The sequence below is a fragment of the Triturus cristatus genome, chromosome 9, assembly GCF_964204655.1.
Source record: "Triturus cristatus chromosome 9, aTriCri1.1, whole genome shotgun sequence".
In the NCBI taxonomy this organism is placed as follows: Eukaryota; Metazoa; Chordata; class Amphibia; order Caudata; family Salamandridae; genus Triturus; species Triturus cristatus.
Window position 1 is genome coordinate 145,712,128 of NC_140592.1, and position 16,369 is coordinate 145,728,496.

At 43.5% G+C, this 16,369-nt stretch overlaps 1 protein-coding gene across 6 annotated transcripts in view; it reads right to left on the reverse strand.

Annotated features, from left to right (window-relative positions):
* Positions 1–16,369, reverse strand: part of LOC146797537 (uncharacterized) — a 117,743-nt gene that overhangs the window by 50,736 nt on the left and 50,638 nt on the right. For 2 of the 6 annotated variants that reach the window (XR_014969003.1, XR_014969000.1), the window contains exon 6: positions 11,600–11,726. The exons of the other annotated variants lie outside the window; for them this stretch is intronic. The gene's annotated coding sequence lies outside the window, so the exon portion shown is untranslated. Of the gene's footprint in view, positions 1–11,599; positions 11,727–16,369 lie in introns of those variants that run through there. 6 annotated transcript variants of the gene reach the window in all.

A 16,369-nucleotide genomic window follows, 5' to 3' on the forward strand; every position in this document is an offset into this window, starting at 1 on the left:
TTGTCCAGGCCTCCCCCTGCTGGAGTTTTGTCCAGCAACAGGAGGGCAGACTCGTGTCTGTGGCTGGCAGCATCCATTTTGTGATGCCAGGGCTCTGTTAGCTGGTACCAGGTATACCGGTGCTGTCATGTCTCTCCCTCTAGAAGGGTGGGATCATACTCCCACACCAGTTACTTGTGTGGGGGTATGATTCCAAAGTGTTTGACACCAAATACAACATGTTTCCGTGCAGCCATTCCAAAGTTACCATTTACCGTTTGGTTATAATGCACTTAAGAGTGTATGGTTTGGCAGCATCACAAACAACCCCAGAATAAAGGTTCTGAAGGCTGCTGAGGGGCACTGCTCATGCATGGGCACCCTCTCACATAAAACCCAGCACCCTGCCTTCAGGATTGGTAAGGCCTGCAATAGGGGTGACTGATAGGTTTATATGTGCAGTAATATGGAGAGATATAGTGAACCTATATCTCAGTAAGGGGTGCATGCACCACCTTACCCAGGCTGCAGTAGCAGACCTGTGGTGTCATTTTGGAAGGCTTCCCAGGGGTGACACAATACATGCTGCAGCCCCTGGTAGGCCTCTGGGGTACCTATGCCCTTGGTACATAGTATACCATATACTAGGGACTTATAAGGGTACCCCAGAATCCAATCTGGAGTGTACCTATAGTACTTGTAATCAATTTAAGGGAGAAAACAGATAGGGTGGGGTCCTGAATAGCAGGATCCCAGCCAGACTAAGTCGAAAACCAGCAAAACACCAGGAAAAAAGTGGGGGCAACCATGTAGTCAGATTCCACCTTCCTACACAGATCACAAAGTGCACATAATGTAAATAGGTCAGTGAGCTACTGCTTTTGTCAGAGAGATCCTTTTGTTACTTGCAGTTTATAAGTTAAAATCCTAACATAGAACAGTGAGCTATTAACTTTAATCTAAGAGCTGCATACAAACAGCAAGGTATAGATTAGAGCGTTATGTTTTTTCCCCCCAGTCTTTGATTATCCTAATGTTGCAAAAAGTGTTCTTTTGGACAGAAATCAATTCTGATTATTAAAGAGAACCCTCAACCATGGTATTATGTTTTAAAATTCTGAGTTTGTTTCTCAAGACCAATCACTATTAAACTATACCGCCTAGTAGTATGGTTGTCATGTGACTTATACACCTTCTAGTCCTTAGTCTTATGTAACATTTTCTATACAGTGATTTACACACATATTGATTGTCTCTGAGTAATGTGTGTGATGTAAAGTGCTCTGACACCCTACACTGGTATGAGTGGCGCTGTAAATCAAATTAAATGTATCTGAGAGAGAGTGTGGTTATGGAGACTTGAGGGGCACTGTTAAAGGGTGGTAGTGAGGGAATCCATGACAGAGGTGGTCATTGGGGGGTACTAACAAACATTAATGCAGAGGGCACCACCAGTGCTAAGACCGGCCCTGCCCTTGAGGCCAGTCTGCCTCAACCAAAGTTAGCTCCATTGGCCTTGTTTCAGATGTAGTAGCTGCAACTCACCAGGGATTGGCAATGCAGAATTTGGCACACACACCAAACTAAGTTTGCAAACTTCACAGTCTCTCTGCTTCATTCACAAGCACTTTTAACATGTGCTGCTTGCTGTGGGGTCACTGGAATTAAATATGCAGCAAAGGAGGACAAAATTATGCCACAGTGTTGACTAAATTATGCATTTAAAAAAAGGCTGCAGCGTAATGCAGTATATTTTCTGATATTTTATTATTTTGACGTGTACGCATGCTAACAGTCTTTGGAAAGATTTTGCCGTATTAGCACCAGTGTAACATACAAATGCAACAGTGAGAAAGATGATCAGTCAACCTTTGCAATAAGCCATCCACTCCGCAGCAAAACAAGTCACATTTTTTGTTAACTTTTGATACATTTGAGCTATAAACAATTTATTAGTTTAAATGGTCAGATCATGCAGCAGATCTTGCATTAGGAGGCAAATATGGCAGAGCCAGAGTGATATAGAAAACATTTGCAAACTAGGATATTTTGACATTCATGTTTGAACTGCTGTTGTGGAAAAAGGGAGAAGTGCTGATGATAAACACCATAGCTCTGCGAAAAATTGCTTGTGCTTCCACATTTTATCGTATTTGGGACATTCTGTGATGAAGCATATCCCACTTTGTGAATGTGTTTTAATGTCAATGACTCATTATAACCTTATATAATCATGTGTATCCATTGGTTGATTAAACTGGGCAGTGAAATTCCAAACAAATACTAAAAATTGGGAAATTTGCGCATTCTGGCCACACCTCTGGCTCCGCCCACTGAGCCAATCCTTGGGTTATTCCCGCCCTCTGATTCTCCGCCCACAGTTCCCCTACTTTTTTTCCCCCACTTCGACCACTGTTTTAGACCAAGGCACCCCACAGAGTCTGCTCTAATCATGGCAACTGAGGAAATACGCACAGCTGGATGGAGGAGGAAGAGCCGTCCTGATACTACTTGACCTATCAGCTGTGTTTGAAATACTGAATAATCTGGTATCAGCCACGTTTGATACAGTGAATCATTATCTGATACTGAAGCAACGGCTGAAGGCAATAGGAATGAAAGAAAAGGCTCTAACCCTCCTTACCTCATTCCTTACTGCAAGGGAACAGAGAGTGTTTTGGGACAATTTTACATCTGAGAGGTTTTCCCTCCTCTGTGGAGTTCCGAGGGCTCAGCCTTGTCACCAACTCTATTTAAAATATATGTTACGCCTTTGGCCAAGTTAACGAGGGCTCACTGGTTCTAGTTGGTAACATACTTTGATGACACGCAGATCGTCATCTCCATTTCCTCAAATGCTGAAACCGTGGCAGGGAGATTTCACAATTGTCTGAAGCAAATCATGGGTTGCATTCATCAGAGATATCTTAAATTAAACTTAGACAAAATGGAGGTCATGGAGTTCGAGACAGGGCCGCCACTTTGGGATCAATCTAGGTGGCCAGCAGAAGCATGTCACTGCCAAAATCCTTCGGTAAAGGTTAGGAACCTAGGATTTATGTTTGATGTCCAACTAAACTTTGCCGGACAGATCAATCAGCTGACATTATCCTGCTTCTTTCTGCTGAAAATCCTGTGTAAAGTCCTGCCTTTTATCCCTTTAGACCTCAGAAAATTGGTGATAGTCGCACTAGTCCTCTTCTATATTGACTACTGGAATGCACTCTTTCTGGGCGCTGACAAACGCCAACTGCTAAAACTTCAATCTCTGCAACACGCAGCAGCTCGATTGCTGCTCAATCTTCCAAAATACCATCATATCTCAAGTAGCATTAGGGAGCTTCATTGGCTACCGATCAAGCAGCACACTGAGTTTAAGGCTCAATGCCTGGTGCATAAAGCTCTGTATGGTGGAGTGTCTGGGGACCTACAGAAACTTTTTCAGTGGTGTAGCGCCAGGACACCGGAATGGTAATCGTGCGCTTTATAAATTTTAATAACATAACATAACATATTTACCAAATCAGAATCTTAGATCTGCCAATAAAGGGTTACTTCAGGACCCCAAAATCCATAAGGCCAGATGGGGAGCTAGAAGCCTCTCATACCGAGCATCAAAGCTCTGGAATGAACTACCAGCCAGCATTAGGTCTCAGTCTTCCAGACCCTGGTTAAGGAAAATGCTTAAGACCTGGCTTTTCCCTGTCCGGGAATGAAGCCGTTTGCACCTGACCATTATTTGCTCCCCTGCTACACACACAGCGCCAAGACACCTCGGCATTCGTGTCCTCTACAAGTTTATTACTCACATTACCTACTTAACCTGTGGGAGGCGTGCGGTGTGACTTACAAGTTCACCACTTCTTACCACCCACAAGGTAATGGTTTGGTGGAGAGATTCAACCAAACCTTGAAGGGCATGATTAAGGGTCTAACAGAACCCATGAGGGGTAAGTGGGACGTCCTCTTGCCATGCCTTCTCTTTGCATTTAGGGAGGTACCACAGAAGTCCTTCGGGTTTAGCCCCTTTGTTCTTCTGTATGGGCACCCTGTTAGAGGACCTCTCAGTATGCCAAAGGAAAGCTAGGAGACAGCTCCCAGGAAAACTCCCCAGGATGTCTATAGCTACATGCTGGCCTTCAGGAACCAAACTTCACGCTTCAGGAAACTCTCTCAGGCGAACCTGGAAGCAAGCCAGGAGGAGATGAAACACTGGTAGAGCAGAATGCCACTCTGGTAGAGTTTCTGCCTGGCCAGAAAGTGTGGGTCATGGCCCCAGTTGAACCTTGAGCCTTGCAGGACACGTGAACAGGGTATTTTGAGGTGGTGGAGCACAAAAGTAATGTCACCTACCTGGTGAATTTGCAGACTCCCAGGAACCCTTTGAGGGTCCTCCATGTGAACCGCCTCATGTCTCACTTTGAGAGGTCCGAAGTGAGCATGCTCTTACGACAGATGATGGGGTGGAAGAAGAGAGTGAACCTCTCCCTGACCTCCTGTCTGCCAAGGAGCACGATGGGTCAGTGGAAGGTGTGATCCTCTCCCCTACACTGACCCCCATAGCAGCAGAGTGACTGTCGCCATTTGTTGGGGCAGTTTGCTATGCTGTTCTCCCTGATCCCAGGTGTTACTCACTGGTGTACCCATGATGTGGGCACTGGTGACAGCCCTCCTGTGAAACACAAGATTTACAGGTTGACTGACTCGGTCAGAACCAGCATCAAAGAGGAGGTCTCTAAGATGTCGGCGCTAGGGGTGATTGAGACCTCCAACAGTACTTGGGCCAGTCCCATGGTCAGGGTCCCAAAGGCTGCTGCACCCGGTGCCACTCCTGAACTGCGGTTCTGTGTGGACTACCGTGGGCTCAATGCTGTCACCAGGACTGACCAGCACCACATCCCCAGAGCTGAATAGCTCATTGGTCGGTTGGGTGCTGCAAAGTTCTTCAGCACGTTTGATTTGATGTCTGGTTACTGGCAGATTGCTTTAACCGAAGGGGCCAAGGAGAGGTCAGCATTTTCAACCCCAGAGGCCCTTTAGGTTGAAGAATGCCTCTGCCACCTTTCAGAGGTTGGTCAACCCGGTGTTGGGTGGACTGGAGGATTTCAGTGCAGCCTACCTGGATGACATTGCAGTGTTCAGTAGGAGAGTTGAGGTTAAAAAGCGTCCCGGCCTCTCACCTGCTACCAAGCTGAGGATTGGACAGAAGAAGTGATTTAGCTTTAATATAGGAAGAACCGATAAGATGCAGAAGAAAATAGAATACTTTTTCTAATCAATGGAATCATTTAGCAAAACGATGCTTCGAGAGTGTGTGCCTCAAAAACGTTCTTGTTATTATCGAATTGCTCAGAATGAGTAGTCAAATTTTAAACAGTTTGTATATTTCCATAGTTTTTTTTATGATTAGAACAAGTCTACAGCTCTAAGATTTAAATGCTAGGCCTGAACAGTGATGTGGGTTATTTTGCTACCCAAATAAATAGTACACATGAAGGATTACATGGTGCTACATATCATGATCAGGACCCAGATTTATGAACATTTTGCCTCGTGGCTGCACCAAGAAAGTGGCAAAATGCTAGTCAAGATTTACAAAGCCACGCAAGGGCTGATTTGCGGTGCATTTCTTGGCATTGTGAAAAAAAAAGTATCGCAACGCCTTGAGCGTTGTTGCATTACATTGCGCCAGAAAGGCTTTACATGGGTGGATGCATGTGTGTTCCCATGCATCCACCCATGTATTTTGACACAAACCCAGATTTACTAAAGTCAGTAAACCTGGGTTTGCATAAAAATGGTAGACCTACCCATTAGAGAGGTAACAAGGAGAAATATATTTATTTCTCATTGTTACTTCCTCTTTCCATGTGTGCTGCACAAAAAAAGAGGAATATGCCAATGAGGATTGTTCTTCTGTACAAAAGCAATTCTGACCAAAACACAGGTGCCCTTGCGTTCTATGAGGCATGGGTGCCTGCATTGGCGCTAGCCAGCCACTAATGCACCTGTGCAGGAAGAGAGCTGAACTGCACCATATCTTTCTAAAGTTGTTGCTGTTCAGTTTTCTCCCATTCATGCAACACACTGCAGCAACTTGCCTTTAATAAGTCTGCCCCAAAATCTTTTAGTTCATTGGCCCAAAGCACCTAAGACAAATAGACAACTTCAACAAGCATTGGCATAGCCAATAGGTCTCGCCTTTGGGACCTTATAAGTGTTTAGCCATGTAACAATTGCATAACTAAATACTTATAAGGTCCTAAAAGCGAGACCTATTGGCTATGCCAAGCGGCTGTGAGGCCATGAAAGTTAAAGTGATCGCGATCACGATCAAACATCAAATCGAAAGTGAAAGTAATCGCGGTAAAGCGCGGCGCACGCGCCTGCGCACATGCACTGTAGCTCTAGGCTGTCCTGGTAGCACTTTTTGGAGCCCTCTCAATAAGTCTCGCCAGACCAGCGCATGCGCTGGGTCAGGCGAGACCTAAAAAAGAAGTGGGGGGATGCTGACGTCACGACAGGAAGTGACGTCACAAAAGGTGGCTTGCACCATCAGACTTATTGCCTCCCCTCGCTCACCCCTTAGGTGCGATTGCATCAGAGAAGCCAGCACGTGAGCAGCATTCTGAATGAGCTCCGATCTCGCCCCAGAGAGGCCAAAGAGTGAATGTGTGGCTCCATTTGCTCCAGTTATCGAGCTCCGGGTAAAATAAGTGGGGGGACGCCGTCCACAAGCGTGGTACCACAACTCGAGCCCAGATAATAAGCATTGGCAAATCAAATAAGTCTCATCACTTGGCTTTACTAATGAAGAAAGAAAGAACGAACGATGCCGAGCAATGTATTTTCAGGTAGTAATACATGGTATGTGTTCAGAATTGAATATGCCATTGTAAAACAAAAAGTGTTTGCTTCATTTCAGCTTTTCACACCTGTGTTACAAGACCCGTTTCAAAGGCACCATTCTTTGTTAGTAGGTATCCAGTTGTTTGAAGGAGGTATGAGGGATGAAGCAGGGCAGTAATTGACGGGCCTCAGTCCCCGTGTCCAGCCCTGATCTGGGAGAAACGGGATGAGAGTAGCACGTGCACCTGGAGGCCAGCAGCCGCCCCACTTGCCGCAGAGATTATGGATAAAGACACTGAAGTGGGAAATGGCAAATTGTGTCTAGTGTGTAGTTGGTGCTGTTGTTGGTGGGTGTGGGGGCACTGGTGTGGGGCTATCAAGCAATGAAACTCTAGGAAAGCAGAATAAAATGTCAATAAATCCTGTGAACGTTCTAGTTGAAACGTTTGACACAGTTTCAACCATGTTGCTTTGGAAAGGCAGATTACAACTGCTTTAGTTTGGTGTTTGATATAGCGCCAATATAGACATATTGATCACAAGGTGCTGTATCTATAGACATTTGGTGTGTGGGGCTATTACAGACCGGATTACTGGCACTGCTGGTTATGGCGTGAGGACAACCAATAAATGATGTACTTCGCATTACATAGTAAAATATATTTGCATGTTTGGTGCACGGAAAGATGTTTTTTTAGTGTCGACGTCAAATTAAACGCTGAACGACGCTTCGTGCTGATTTCAGAACCTTGTTTATATTTTGGGTCAGCCAGTGCCCCGCCCCACCGGAGAGCTCCTAGCTGAGAGTGACTTCTGGGCACAATGTCGGTTACCAAAAGGACACACACATTTGCTGACATAGGGTCATCTATAGACGGGGTCGCCGCGCGTGACTGTCTTCTGTTTACATCCCCCAAAATTCTTAAGAACGGATCTTGGAATGCATCTCAGACACCGGAGCACCGTACCCCCGTGAATCCGTCTAGGTCTGTTGGCGATGAAACTCTTTCTTACAGTGTGCTGTTATGCAAGACAAGTTCACAGAGGCACCACGGTGAGGGATAATGAGTGAATGAATTAGTGAATTGATTGCAGATTCCCCTAGCGGCCGCGAAAGTTAAAGTGATCGCTATCGCGATCACGATCAAACATCAAAGCGGCCAAAGTGAAAGTAATCATGGTAAAGCGCGGGGCGCGCGCGCCCGCGCACATGCACTGTAGCTCTAGGCTGGCCTGGTAGCACTTTTTGGAGCCCTCTCAATAAGTCTCGCCAGACCAGCGCATGCGCTGGGTCAGGCGAGACCTAAAAAACGGATGTGCCCTTATCGCCCCCTCACCACCTCCTTCCTATTGGCAGTCCTTTAGTGACTGGGGAATGGTAATTTGCCTCTGCCTTTGGTTGGCAATGTATCTCAATACCTGATGCAGGCACTAGGATGTTCTTGTTCTTCAAATATCAGCAATGCTTTGATTGCTCCTGTGGCCAGGAAGTTGAGTACAGCCAGTACTAGTAAAGTTAGTTCCTGTTCCTTTTACTGCAACAATGTCCAGATTGGCCAGTCCAGATTGGCTCTTGGATTGGCCAGTCCAGATTGGCTCTTGGATTGGCCAGCATGTGGAAATCATTTTAAATGTTCATTTATTGTTTCATTTCTATTTTGTGTGTATGTGTTATTGCAGAGTAATTACATATGCTACTGAGGTTTCTCTTTTGTGTTTTTCATGTGGTCACCAACTTATTTTTGTGATTCACAATAAATGTCATATTTATCCAGTTAGGAGTTATTGGATTGTATTTTTATTCATTTTTTTGGCTTCTTGATCTTTTTGTGTGGACATGTTTTTATTGTGTTGAATCTCGGTTTATGTAAACCGTTATATCATTATTTTTTTTATTTCACTTTTCACCTATGTCATTTAACGTTTAGTCCCTTTCTCGTTTGTTTTTTGTAAGATCCACTTGCAGATCCTATGAGTGGCCTGTGTTTAGTGCGTTGCTTACTTCAAGGCTGAATTATTTACCCCAGAGCCCGGTTGGCCTGCAGTATTTATTACTTAAGTAGATGAGAGTGCCTCCATAGCAAATTGTCCTTCCTGCATGCTGACTTGCCCCTTTGCAGGTGTGTCTTGGGATTTGCGTTGGTGTTCCAGTGCGCCTCTACGATATTCCACTTCCAAGTCTCACTTTTAATAAAATATTGTATGTATGAAACTATTTTCTATTTGCAAAAGCTGCTAAATCGTAAAATTTGTGCATTTGCGAATGCAAAATAGCCTTTCATGATGTATGAAAGGCTTTGTAGTCGCAATTTTAGGTAATTGCAAAATTAGCAATTACCTAAAATTGCAACTACAAATAGGGAATCACAATTTGCGATTCCCATAGCACATGTAACAAGCATTTTCTAAATGCAAACTGTGCATTTAGGAAAATGCTATAACCAACGACTTCAAGTCGATGGTAACCATGTTCAAATTTAGAAAAATGCTCAAACATGCAGGAGCATGTGTGTGCTTTACATGCACATTTAATTTGTTCGGGGTGCTTCAGGGGGCCTTAGGTAATCACAAATTAGCTAATGCAAAACCATTTTCACCTATAGGCCTTTAGGCCCATAGAAACGAATGGGGTAGTATTACCTAATAGCGATTACCTATTTACCATGGGGCACATGCATCAAATGTTTTTGCGAGCGCAAACGGTGCGATTTGCAAAAATCAGCCGTTTGTGATCGCAAAATGGCCTTTTGCGATGCATCAAAGTATTGGGCACGTACAATTTAGGTAATCGCAATTTTTTGCGATTTCCTAAATTGCGATTGCCTTTAAGGAACCACAAATTGCGATTCCTTAAATGCAATGCAAGAACCACTTTTAAATAGCGATTTCGCTATTTGGGGCCGCAATTAAACTGGTCGGTAATTTGCAAAAACTTTGAAAAATGCACTAAAGTGCGTTTTTCAAAGTTCAAAGTTTAATGTGTGTGCAACATGGGTGCACATCAAAATTTCAGGGGTGCTACAGGGTGTCCTTTTGAGACCCTTGAAATTGCATGCGCAATTTGAGAGTACCTATTGGTACTCGCAAATTGCGCATGCAATTTCCCATTCATTCCTATTGGACTGTAGGCCCATAGGAATGAATGGGGAGCCATTCCTTAATTGCGACTCGCAATTAAGGAATGTTTAAGAATCGCTATTTTTATAGCGATTCCTACATGCATAGGCTTTTGCGAGTCCTTTATTGCGATTGCTTAATAATCGCAATTAAGGACTCGCAAAATCCTACCTTGATGCATTTACCTGCATATCGCTATTTGGTAATATTAAGGAATCGCTAAATCTTTGATGATTCCTTACATACTTATCATCTTACGATTACCGATTCGGTTAAAATAGCAATTTGGTAATCGAAAATGCTTTTTTGATGCATGTGACCCCATATCCTTGACACACTTTACTTTTACACCTTGGTAGTAAGTTTTCAACTGCATTATATTCTGCACACTTGGCAAATGATTAGGCTGCTGCTGCGTTTTGTTTCAGAAGGGAGTTTTTACGAAGTGACAAAGGACGCATGTGCGCGCGCTTAATATTCTGCTTTATCAGGAGGTCTGTGTGTTTGTAGAAGGAGGGGGTGTCTTTTTGAAGGTGGATTTGTGCCCATTTGTAATCCTGGTTCCCTATTTAGATTATGGTATGTTGACATTGAAGAAGCATTTACTTATTAAACTTAAAACTGCAACTCATTCAAAAACATGCTCATTATTTCGGGAAAATAGAGAAATTATTTCATACCGAAGCTCTTGTATATCCAGGGCAATTATTGATCCCAGTACTGAATTGCTGTGACCAGAGTTCTGCTGACAAGTCAATCCTGCAACCAGCAGTCTGAGCTACCTGAGATCAGTATCCGGAACTACTAATTAATTCCATGCAGTAGCCCAAAAAACGTATCCAAACTAGTTTTTCCTTCTTTTTAAGAAATATTTGCAGTGTGTCTAAACTGTTTTTGTGTTTTTGCTTTGAATTAAAAGTTGCACAATTCAGGCCAGATTTAATTTAACTGTCTAACAATGTGATTTGTATTACATTTCAAAGTAGGCTTTTATGCCTGCATCATATAAAAAGTCTCTTTACGTTTATATTTTGAATATGTGCAGTTATGGTTATAAAACCAAACCTTAAAAACACTACAATTCACCAGTTATTGTTAGATAAACTAGCCATAACTCACATCCATGTGTTATACCACTTATAACGTGTATAAACAAACACCTTCCTTCGTAACATTCTCCTCAAAATACTCCTGAATCCCATCTTTTCCTTCTGAAAGTAATCATTTACAATAGCAAAGGGGTAGTTACCCATGTTCCAGTTCAAATGGATTCAGAGCAAGTGAAATGCATATGGATTCAGACTGAGTTGAAAAGTAACACATTCCAAAGATGCCAAGAAAGAACTTGGGCGTCCAGACTGTTGATGTTACACCACTATCTTCTGGACCAGTCAATGAGATGATAACTCTCATCCCAGTGAACATTTGTGATCAAAAGTCAACTGAGTTAATTGATATCATTGCCACACCTAATTTAGCAATACTTTGCCTGAGAATGAATAAAAACCTCTATCAACTGGAAATCTTGAACTATATGACTCTCCTCTCCATTTTGTCACAATTAATGTTGTTCTTCTGAGGGGTATTGGTCGCCAAAGGAAACAATCAATAGATATACAGTATAGGTGGTTGGTAACCTTGTTAGGATTTCGAGTTATTACCATGCCTTTCTGGATGTTTTCAGGAAGCTTCAAGTCGGGATCCAGCCTCCTCATATGTAGTATGGCTGTGCAACACCAATAAAACCTAGTTCCACTGTACCGTTTGGCTGCGTCTACTTCCTGTCAGAGTTAAAAAAGAAACCTTTTAAGAGCTTTGTACAATTTTCAAGGGAATCTAGAAAATCTTCATCTCCTGCTGGTATGTTGTTATTCTTCAGACCTAAGACGTCCTAGGAAGATAAGTAAGTAGTATGTCATCAGTGTGCTACCTAGATTAAATCAACACCCATTATTATGTAAATGGGGAGAAGTATACATTTGAGATAGATTTGAGATAGAAACATGGATTTTAAGTAGATCTCTCGAATCCCAGAAAGGTCTTCGCTCAACTCAGATAAAAAGACTCAGTGCATACTATGTTTCACAAACTTTTATTTTCAGTTTATTCTTTATTCTGGACTTTAACAGGACTATCACAAGGACACTAAAGAAAGAATGTTTACAGAAAGGAATTCATTGGGATACTCTATCAGAACAAGCCTTGTGTAAACTCAAGGAAGCCTTTTATGAGGCACCTGTTTTAGACCATCTAAATCCTGATAGGACAGTCATCATATAAGCGTACACCTCTGATACAGCTGTGGAGTAATTACGTAGTTTTGTTATAGTTTCTATCTTATCATATGCTGAACGACTATGAAAGAAACGATTTGGTCTTTTAAATGAGAACATTTGAATAAAACTAGATTGCATGACAATAAAGAATTATTTAATTTGAACTCATGAACCATTTGAGAAGAAAGTGGATCCATGGATGGAGATGACATCAAGAGGGCAGAGTGACAAGGTAGGGGGTTAGGGGCAGTGGATCAGAGGCATGGAGGAGGCGCAGCGGTATGTCATGGGAACAAGGACATCCAACACAGATCTTAGAACCAGCACTCTCTATTGCCAAGCATACAGAATCAGTTCAGCTTGAAATACAGTTGACAATGTGGCAAAAACCTAAACTTGAGCAGTTGGTGCTCTGTTGATATTTTCTTCAACATACCAGTGGTTTACTGGGCAAGGTCCCAGACCATAATCAGTGCCTTTGTCCCTTTTTTGCTTCAACAGATAAGGGAAGACACTCACACACAATCTCATGCTCATTCACAGATGCATTCTCTCTATCCCTATCAGATGAATGCTTATTGTTGGTCCTGATATCCTTGGTGTGATTTTCTACCAACTTTTTGCCTTCAATCCTTCTGTTTTTGCGCACTTAGTTTTTTCTGGCTTTAGGACTCTGCACACATAACCACTGCTAACCAGTGCTAAAGTGCATGTGCTTTCTCCCTAAAACATGGCAACATTGGCTCCCACCCAATTGGCACATTTAATTTACTTTTAAGTCCCGAATAAGGTGGTACTACATGTACCCAGGGCATGTAAATTAAATGCTACTCATGGGCTTGAAGCACTCACTTAAATAGCTCTTTATTCATGTCTGAGGCCTGCCATTGCAGCCTCTGTGTGCAGTTTAAACCTCTTTTTCGACCAAGAAAAGTAAACTCTTTGACAGGCCTAAACCTTCCTTTTTAATACATGTAAGTTACCCCTGTAGTCGGCCCTAAAAAACCCACACGGCAGGGGACAGCGTATTTAAAAGTGTTGGACATGTACTTTTGACTTTTGCATTTCCTGGTAGTCAAAAACTCTTAAACTCATTTTTCACCACTGCAAGGCCCACCTCTCCCATAGGATAACATTGGGTTACCTTATTACATTTAATAAATGCTAACTTTCAATTGGCAGCAGGTGGTAATATCGAGTTTGCTCTTTATAGAATTGTAATTGAAAACACTTTTTAAAAGTAAAGTTGGATTTTAATTCACAGTTCTGAAATGCCTCTTTTAGAAAGTTGGCATTTTCTTGTCCTAACCATTTGGTGCATGCAGCCTGTATCCTGGGTCTCATGACTAGGTGTAGCTGGCAGTTAGCCTTTGTGTATTACTCCCAGGCAGTAAGACAAAGGATGAATATATTTTGGCAGGATGGGCCATCTCTGAATTGATTGGGGGCGAAGCTGTCACCTACCACCCATGCACATCACAAAGACTCTGCCTCAGCACACTCGCAAAGGATTTCACACTAGTCTTTTGAGCCCCCGGGTGCACTGGAGCAGGGAAGAATGACATTTCAAATACCTTTGGGGATGGAAACCTCCAGAAACTTCTCCTACTTCAATGCTAGCACCAGGTATAAGTAGTATACCCTCAGATCCAAATCATCAGTACACCTCTGGACCTGTGGAAGACTTAAAAGAATGAATGCTGTACTGTTCTGCCTCAAAAGTACTGTAAATCGGCTGCCCTGCTACTCTGCTGCTCTGCTGCCCTGCTGGCCTACTGCCCTACTGTCTGAGTTAGAAGGACTGGACCTGCATCTTGTACCCAGGACACCAGTGTGACTCCAAGGGCTATTTTGCTAGCCTTGTGAACAGAGCCTCAGAGACAGAAAAGGCTCCAACCACCTTGAATCCTGCACCTGGAATCTGCCTGCTGTGAGTTCGACCCCCCACAAGTGGTGCCAACCCAGTCCTTGAACCCTTGGAAATTGGCCTAAAGGTGCTCTACCAGCCCAACTGTTGTCCCAGCAGAACCGACACAGGATGCAACCTCGACGGAAGGCATCACATTGCAGCCTTGCAGCTCCTCGGAACCACTGCTGCACAATGTATCCTTGCATCATGACTTCGCAACGCTCCACAACCAGGATTTAAGGTACTTTGTCCAGCGGGCCTAACTAGATCCCTGTATCACCCCGACCTCAATTGCAGTTGGCCTGAACTTGTGATTTTCCCAGTCAAACACGACCAGATAACCCCAGTTGGCAATTGGGCTTTTTTAACCTAAACCTTTTAAATTGCAAATCTTTGATTTCACTAATTGGATTTTTCTCATTTTGGGGTCAGATAATTTATTACATTTTATTCTATTTTTATAAATTGGTGTGGTATTTTTGTTGATTTGTGTTTTCACTTTATTACTGTTTGTGTGCTTGTTAGAAATGGGGGTCTCTAGTTGGCAGAGGTATGTACCTTTGTCCAAGTAAGGACCCTTGCTTCTAGTCAGGGTAAGGGGGATACACACTTTAGATAACCCAGCTCACCCCCTTGGTAGCTTGGCACAAGCAGAAAGGCTTATCCCAAAGGCAATGTATAAAGTATTTGTACTCAAAACACACAGTAACACAGTGAAAACACCACAAATGGCCACCACACCTGTTTAGAAAAATAAAGTATCTTTTTCCAAACCAAACAAGAGCAAAACGACCCAAATCCAACATACATGTATCAAAATATGACTTTTAGAACAGTTATCTCAGAAATAGCACTTGTAGAAACAAATAGCTCCACCTGGGGTTAGTACGATGTTGTGACTGGCATAAATCTAAAGTATGGCGCCGACTGCGAGGTGCACGGTATTGGGAGCAGATTCACACGGACCCCTAAACAACAGTACCTGGGAAACAAAATCTATGGATGATGCACAGCCTCGTGGAGGTGAGGCATCGGTGCCGAGGTCAAGGCCAGTTCCCTGGTTGCCACAGGAGAGGCAAGGCATTGTGCCTGTGAGGAGACGAAGCATAGAGTCTAGGACAGGGGAAGTCAGCAGTGTGGTGTCGGTTCCGGTCAGGCGATGCGAAATCGAAGAGTTTGTGACATCACCTTCGTCGGTTATCGGCTCCACCATAACGTGATGTAGGCCCTGGTGTTGACGGCTTTGGTGTGAGCACTGACTCCAGTAAGGCCGATAACTGTAGCCATCGAAGGGCGTCGGAACTGCGGTGCTGGTGGGGCGGTTTGTCGTGCACTTTACAAGAGGTGCCCCTGGGCTCAGTGCAGGTCGGAGAATCACGGCAGAGTTGCTGACGGCATTGGAGTTATTTTTTTGTTTTCTGTAGGTTTCTTCAAGCTTCCAACAGCAGTACCAACGTCCAGACGACCAGAACTGGAACAGACACCTCCTGGCAGGTCATAAATCCCAGCAGTGGAATTCAGGGGAGCTGGTGGCAAAATCTTTGTGTCCCTGAGACTTCAGAACAGGAGGCCAGCATACACAAGCCCTTGGAGATTTTTCTTCAAGCAGGTTCACAGGAAAGTTGCAGTTTTTGTCCTCTTCCTTGGCAGAAGCTCTCCAGCTCTTCTACTTGGCAACAGGTTCCTCTTGGGTCCAGAAGTGATCAAATTCTCTGGTGTTTAAGGTTCAATACTTATACCCCATTTTCTCTTTGTGGCAAGTGTCTCTGAGCCCAGTCCAAACCAGTTCTGCTCTCTTTGGCCCAGCTTCACTACAGGAGGTGGAGACAGCATTGTTCAGAGGAGACACTGCCTATTCAGGTGCTAGTGAAACTCCTCCCACCAGTCAAGATGCAGCCACGGTCTATTCAGCTCAGCTATGAGTCACCCAGGAAAGACAGTACACACCTCAACCCCCCTCGTGGCTGCCTACAGTGAATCCTCAGCCACTGTCACTCCAAAACCAGACAGCCAATACACAAAACAGCAGAGGCACACTTAATGGTTAAATAAGAAAATGCTTACTGTCTATAAGTGGCATTTTCAAACACACAATTTAAAAAACATCTCCCTAAAAAGATGTGTTATTGAATTCTAAGCTCCATTTCTTTATCTGGTCCCAAGGGAAGGTTATGCTTGTAAAATGTTACAAAGCAACTCCCATGTTAGCCTATGGAACAGATAGCCTTTCAATAGTGAA